The sequence below is a fragment of the Fundulus heteroclitus genome, unplaced genomic scaffold (assembly GCF_011125445.2).
Source record: "Fundulus heteroclitus isolate FHET01 unplaced genomic scaffold, MU-UCD_Fhet_4.1 scaffold_818, whole genome shotgun sequence".
Taxonomy (NCBI): Eukaryota; Metazoa; Chordata; class Actinopteri; order Cyprinodontiformes; family Fundulidae; genus Fundulus; species Fundulus heteroclitus.
In genome coordinates, this window is record NW_023397272.1 from 1 (window position 1) to 7,933 (window position 7,933).

The 7,933-nt window shown below is 37.6% G+C and overlaps 1 long non-coding RNA gene across 1 annotated transcript; it reads left to right on the forward strand.

The window, feature by feature from the left end:
- Positions 1 to 4,099: 4,099 nt before the first annotated feature.
- LOC118562192 lies at positions 4,100 to 5,184 on the forward strand. The gene is made up of 3 exons (XR_004930503.1): positions 4,100 to 4,664; positions 4,787 to 4,840; positions 4,914 to 5,184. It is a non-coding gene; the product is annotated as an uncharacterized LOC118562192 (long non-coding RNA).
- The last annotated feature ends 2,749 nt before the right edge of the window (positions 5,185 to 7,933 follow it).

A 7,933-nucleotide genomic window follows, 5' to 3' on the forward strand; every position in this document is an offset into this window, starting at 1 on the left:
TCTTTTGATTAGTCAATGTTTTAGTTGTCGCAGAGTTGGTCATTTAGATTGCCTCTATGTTGTAAACCTGCACTTAAATATAGTATTAAGAGGCTATTTTCCTCTTCCACAGGCTAGCAAAGAATCATCTGTGACTGGGCTGTCGAAGTTGAGCATGCTGGCTCATCGGATCAAGGTCCGTCCAAGTCCTCCGAGAAAAAGGTATATTTTTCCTGAACAGTCATTTCAATCTGCCTTCCAGTTATCAGTCATCCTACTTGGTAGTTTTCAGAGACATCTCAGTACTTTTACATTGGTAAAAAATTGTCCTTCATTAAACAGGTTTCCTTCAGGAGTCCTAGTAACACACACTAATCTGGTCAAATGTCCATTGTGGGGACTATAGCAGCATGTATGCTGTACACAGTTAATGGCTGGTTTGTGCTAACCCAAGACATTTTTTTCTGGTTTACAGTACAAGTGAGGAACCCCCGTTTGAGGGTTTTTTAATCATCATTATTTCTGCCTTATGGAACTATAGCGTTTGCTTCCACTTATCAGTAGCATGGTTTCACACACTGGCTTATATCTGATGTAGCACTGTATCAGGGACTGTTATACAAAGATGTTTAGAAGGCAATCCTGTGTTTTTTTATTGGGTAAACTTAGTAAAGGTCAATGTGGTGTAGAAATGAGAGCTATGGTAAATAACAGATCATTGGTAAACTGAACCTGCTTCATAGTTGAACATGACAGCAAGCGATTAATCAACAATGCACCATGCTAGTCATCAGCTTTATTACTTTTGATTAGTCAATGGTTTTAGGTTGTCGCATAGTTGGTCATTTAGATTGCCTCTATGTTAGTAAACCTGCACTTAAATATAGTATTAAGAGGCTATTTTCCTCTTCCACAGGCTAGCAAAGAATCATCTGTGACCGAGGCTGTCGAAGTTGAGCATGCTGGCTCATCAGATCAAGCTCCGTCCAAGTCCTCCGAGAAAAAGGTAATTTTTCCTGAACGTCATTTCATCTGGCCTTCCAGTTATCAGCCCTACTTGTGTTTTTTCAGAGACATCTCAGTACTTTTACATTGGTAAAAAATGTCCTTCATTAAACAGGTTTCCTTCAGGAGTCCTAGTAACACACACTAATCTGGTCAAATGTCATTGTGGGGACTATAGCAGCTGTAGTCTGTACACAGTTAATGGCTGGTTTGTGATAACACACATTTTTCTGGTTTACAGTACAAGTGAGGACCCCGTTGAGGGTTTTTAATCATCATTTATTCTGCCTTTATGGAACTATAGCGTTTGCTTCCACTTATCAGTAGCATGGTTCACACCTGGCTTATTATCTGATGTATGCACTGTATCAGGGACTGTTATACAAAGATGTTTAGAAGGCAATCCTGTGTTTTTTTTATTGGGTAAACTTAGTAAAGGTCAATGTGGTGTAGAAATGAGAGGCTATGTAAATAACAGATCATTGGTAAACTGAACCTGCTTCATAGTTGAACATGACAGCAGCGATTAATAAACAATGCACCATGCTAGTCATCAGCTTTATCTCTTTTGATTAGTCAATGGTTTTAGGTTGTTGAGTAGTTGGTCGTTTGTATTAGGGGTTAGTAAACCCGTTAGAGTTTTTTTATTTATCATAATTTTTTCTGCTTTTTTGGAAACTTAATTGTTTTTTTTCCACCTATCAGTAGCATTGTTCACACTTGGTTTATGACCTGATGTATGTTCAGTATCGGGGATTATTATACAAGGATGTTTAGAGGCCAATCTTTATGTCTTCTTGGATAAACTGTGCAGATGAAAGTGGTGCAGAAATGAGAGGCTAATCCCCTAACCCCTTTTTCTCATAATGGTTATTATTCCTTTTAGACATTGAAAATTCTAAATTCTGTCTCTTATTAAGACAAATAAAAACACTTTTAAACTTAAATTCCAGGGTCATGACAATACTGTTTTGATTCATTCTCAGTCATTGTCTTTTTTGTGTGATATATTTCATCACTGGCATAGAGGTGATCAGTACATGGTTCTACCGACATCCACTCTAAAGTCATGGTTGCTTTAATTGCAGGTTTCAGGTAATCTACATAATTTGGTCTATTATTTCTAATATTCCTCTGGACAATAGTTCTTAGGTTTTTTTTAATGAGGTTCCGGTTTGTTCAGGTTTTATTGCCAGTATTCCCAAAGAACACCTTGTTTATTGAACCAGTCTTCCAAAACCTCCTCGTAGATTGTTGTGTTGACTGTGGACTTTTTTTTTTTTATCCTTGTTAAATAATTTCACTTACTCCTCAATTTTCTTTTTATTCTAGAAACATCATTCAAGGTCTTCACCTGATACTAGCTCTTCTGATGAAGACCATTTGCTCATCCCTAAGTTAAGAAGGACCAAAAGCATTGTGGTAAGTTACACTATTTAGTAATCATGAACTTAAAAAAACCCAGAATGGCCATTTGAGATTTATTTTCCTTCTGGAATATTTTTTTTCTAGATGAACAAACTTGATAATTTGGAGTCCGATGACCTATTTGACCCTTCATCAAATGAGAGTGGAGAAGAATATGTTCCTAAAAGTAGTGAGGAATACTCTGAAGATACTGACACAAGCGAAATTATGGAAACTGACGATCAGAAAAAGACTCCTCCTCTGTCATTTTAAGAAAGTTGCAGTTTCACCTCCCCCTGTGATGAAGGAGAACAGTAAGATAAATGTACGGAGAGGGGACTTCACAGGGGACGTTCACCAACAAAAAAGCATGAAAAAATTTCATAATCCAAAAGGCGACGTTTTAGTCCTTCACTCTGTCGCACTAAATGCATTGGTGAGGCTCAGTCAGCTGATCAAATTGGACGTTCAAGTGAAGACGACAGCTCTGCCACATCAAACACCTGTTGCAGAAGATGATGGTGTATCTTACTCTTCAGTTGCAGATGATAGATGTCCTAAAGTTTCTCCTGTCATACCTGCTGTTTCAAAAAGTCAGGATTGGGTCACGTATTTACAACCAAAAAGCAGTACTGTTTGTACTGTAAACAGGGATACATAAAAATTTCAAGGCATTTGGAGCGTGCTCATTACAACAAACCTGAAGTTGCACAAGCCATAGCTTTTCCCAAAGGCTCCAGGGAAAGAAGGTTACACCTCGAACATTTGAGAAACAGAGGCAACTTTGCACACAATGTTGAGGTGCTTAATAGTGGCACTGGAAGACTGGTTCCACGCAAGCAACCAAGGGAAACATCTGAATCACAAAATTATCTCCACTGCACCTATTGCCAAGGATTATTCACAAAAAAAGTCCTCTGGAGGCACATGACAATCTGCAAGTTCAAGCCCAATGTTGTCAAGAAACCTGGCAAAACACGAGTTCAGGCGCTCTGTGCATTTGCTGTTCCCCCTCCCCCAGGAGTGAAGACAGAGTTCTGGAAGTTGTTGAACTCCATGATTCAGGATGAGGTGTACTCTGCTGTAAAATCTGATGAACTCATCATTGAATATGGACAGCATCTTTACAATAGACTGGGTTATGATCCCACAAAACATGAGTACATTCGTCAAAAGATGAGAGAACTTGGAAGACTTTTGATACATTCAAAGAAAATTACCCCCATGACGGCGATTGAAGAACACATTAAACCTGCAAATTTTATGCTGGTTGTGGAATCTGTAAAATCCCTAGCAGGTTTTACGGTTGAAACAAACACCTACAGGTGCCCTAGTTTAGCGTTGAAGATTGGATACAGCTTGACAAAAATTTCACAGCTGGTTGAAAGTCGTGCAAATGTGCAGAAGAATTACAGTGCAGCTAAAGATGCTCGTGCATTCCGAAATGTTTATGAATCGAGATGGAATGAGTTTGTGTCAGCTGCATCTCTGAGAACACTCCAGGAATCAAAGTGGAATGCTCCACAGTTGCTTCCCTTTACTAAAGATGTCCAGACTCTTCATTTACATCTAAGTGAGCAACAACAACATTTTTACAACCAATTATCAACAGAAGTATCCTCACAAACCTGGATGAATCTGACCAAAGTCACCCTGACTCAAGTGATTCTTTTCAACAGACGCCGATCCGGGGAAGTATCCAAAATGTCCCTTTCCGCATATCTGTCTTCGATTCCGAATAGTGATCAGGATGATTTGAAAGAAGCTCTATCTGACCTTGAAAAAAAACTGTGCAAACATTTTAGAAGATTAGAAATAAGAGGGAAAAGGGGCAGAAAGGTACCAGTCCTACTGACTCCAGAAATGCAGCAGTCATTGGATATGCTTGTCAGCAAACGACAGGAATGTGGTGTACCTACAGAAAACATCTACTTATTTGCAAGACCATTCGCAATGAGTTGCTATCGTGGCTCTGATTGCCTTCGGCATTTTGCTAGCACCTGTGGAGCCAAAAGACCAGACACATTGACATCAACAAAGCTGCGCAAGCAAACAGCAACTCTGTCTCAGATTTTGAACCTGAGCAATACAGAGTTGGATCAGCTAGCAAATTTCCTTGGTCACGATATAAGAGTTCATCGCCAGTTTTACAGGCTTCCAGAAGGCACCCTTCAGCTTGCTAAAATCAGTAAAGTACTCATGGCACTGGAGCAGGGACGTCTTGTTGACTTTAAAGGAAAAAAGCCTGGATGACATAACCATTGACCCTGAAGGTACTGCTTGTCTTTTTTTAGCATGTATTTCTATGTAAATGATTTAATGCATTGCTTTTATTTTGGTTATTGCCATGTGACAAAATGTTGATCCAGTTGTGGTGCTTTTAAACCAATTACAGAGAATGTGAAGTTGGACAGTGAGGAAGAGGCAGAGTTTGAGTCAGATCCTAAGGGTAAGCAATAGGTTTAAATAAGTAAGTAAATAAATTAATACAGCTTATATTATTTTTTTACTTTTCATTTCAGAGGATCAAGTCACATCCATCGGGGAACATAGAACAGAAATGGAGGACAGAAATGCCGAAATACAGGACAATAGGACACCTTCACAAACCAGCAAAAGTAGTTCACCTAAAAAGGGTAAAAGTAAGTATTCCACTCATTTGTCCCTCTACTCCCTGCCCCTCTCCATCTTATAGAATTCCTCTAGGTTTTTGTTTGAATTCTATTTTTTATGCATATCAAAGCTGTTTAGTGAATTTTCTCAATGTTTTTCAAATGCATTTTATATTAAATGTGTTTGAAGAATAGATGAAGATAAATTATCCATATATCTTTTTCATTAACATTATTAGTTTTTAAGAGAATGTTTTGCTTTTTTTTGCCACTTTTTGGGAGATTCGTCTAATTGAGTATGAGTATATCTTGCAATTGTAAAACAAAATAATCTTTAAGTATGATATTGCTTTGATTTCATTTTAGCTTAAAAAAAAAAAAAATATATATATATATATATATATATATATATATATATATATATATATATATATATATATATATATATATATATATATATATATGTGTGTGTGTGTGTGTGTGTGTGTCAGGCCTGAATTTATTTTACATGTATTATTAACTTTGGTTTTACAGGTCACCAGCCATCTAAGAGGAGAACTTGGGAGAAAGCAGAGATCCTTGCAGTTGAAAAGCACTTGATGCCATTCATCAACACATGTCGTGTTCCAGGGAAGACTGATTGTGAGATGTGTCTAAAACAGGAACCTGTTGCACTCAGACACCGAAATTGGCTAGCTATTAAGTTTTATGTCAAGAATCGCATAACAGCCCTCAAAAACAAAGTTTAGAAGGTTTTAATTTCAAACTTCTTTTAAGTGCTTTAGTTGCTTAGTCATGTCATAGACATTTCAGTTTGTCTTTGTCTTCCTTTAAAGTACAGGCAATAGGACATTTTTTCGTTCTTACATTGCTTCACAATAACTTAAAAAAACTGAGGGTACTGAGGGTGATTTCAAGACTGTTTATCCCTGTTAGTTTATTGGTAAATGGGCAAATATACCAACCTGATGCTGCATATGAAACGTAAAGGAACGTTTGCGGAACGGTGGAATGAACAATGTAAATATGTGTGCAATTGGCAACAACTCTAGTTTACATTTGAACCACAGCCATGAATAACTTTGCCTGTTCTTGGGTGTTCTTAAGAGAAACAGGCTCCTAATCTGACATTAGGACAGATAGGGATATCTTATTTAAAAGCAGAAGTAATTTCAGTTTGTAATTTTTAAGTTAAGTTGTTGGTTTGCATAGCATTTACAGGGGGGAAAATCCCATCAAGAGTTCTGTTGATGGGAACAATAAATGTTCATTATTCTACACATTTTATACATCATCACATAGGACTCAGAGCGGTCTCCACAGGAACAACACTCAGCCTCTGCGGTTGCTACCTCGATGCAGCTCAAGAAGTCTTGCCTGTAATTTGACCAATAGTACATATGATATAAAGTGACTGCGAGGAGCAGAAACCAGAGCATTCAAGGATTTACAGCTTTGATCATGAAAACTAAATCTGCCGCTATTGGAAAAACCAAGTTGGTTAGTTCAAAAATGAGCATATATGATTTACAAGGCTTTGCAATGCCTTTAAATACTGAGCCATACTTGTGAGGCACATGGCTAACCTTCAACTATTATTTCTCACTTTTCGAGAAACTTGAGTAACACCAGTTGAACAATAAACGTTCAGGTTCTGTAGAGAAAGAGATATTTCCTCTGTTTAATTAGGACATCCTTATTTGAGCTCACTGAGTCACAGACACTGATGCAAGGCTCGCTGATTTTGTTACTTCTTTGGTGACCCTGACCTTGGGGCAAAGTTGTTTAATTTAAATGAGATATAAATGTTTAAGGGCTTCAGGTGCTTTGCCTTGTTTATTCCCACGTGTGGGTGAAGTTCTTATCCCTGTTAAGTTTATTAGTAAATGGAAAAAAAATAACCAACCTGATGCTGCATTTGAAACATAAAGGAATGTTTAGCGGAATGGAGGAATAAACAATGTAAATTTGTATGCAATTGTCAACAACTGTAGTTTACATTTGAATCACAGCCATACATAATTGCCTGTTCTTTTTAAGAGAAACAGGCTCCTAATCTGACATTAGGACCGATAGGGAGATCCTATTTCAAGTTAGGTTGTTGGTTTGCACAGCATTTACAGGGGGGAAAAATCCCATCAAAAGTTCTGTGGATGGGAACAATAAATGTTCATTATTCTACACATTTATATGCCTTTGTCATTTATTTAATACATAAAAGTAAAATAAAAAACAATTTCCAGATGTATTAAATCAAAAAAACTAATGGAAATTAAATGTTGCTATAACATTTGGTCTGAGTTCTTCAGAGTCGTAGATGTTGATTGTTGTGGGGAGGAAGGATTTCCTGTTTCATTGAGTATTACAATGGATCTAAAGAAGCCTCTGAGTGCAAATATCTGAAATTCTAATGAAGAGGATGATGGTTGTTTCTGTTTGTTTCATGAAGAATCCTTTGAACGATCCTCTCAAGAGAATTTCCACAGTAGTTCCCAGAACAGAATTATTCTATTGAGTTTTTTTAAATCCCTGGCCCTGATACTAACCCAAGAGATGATGGCAAAAGAGATGTCACTCTTTGCAACAGATTAATAGAAGGTATAGAGCCTCTTGCTGCAAATATGGAAGGATCTTAACTTTCTCAAGAGGTCCGGCCTGCTCTTCCTCCATGTTACATTAAAGAGCATGTATCTCACTATTCTCCTGGGGATAGTGTTATTCAAGCAGACATGTATTTAGTCTGTCCCATATTCAGTTAACATTAAAGTTCTTCGAGTGCATTCATGCTGGTACCCTTAAGACAATCCTGCAGGGCTCCTTCAATACTCTGACCATCTTGTCACAGTCCTCGTCATCACAGGTTGCCCTGAACAAGGTTTATAATCTGATCAAAGGGACAAGATTATGATCTGATGTCCAAGGAGGAAGTC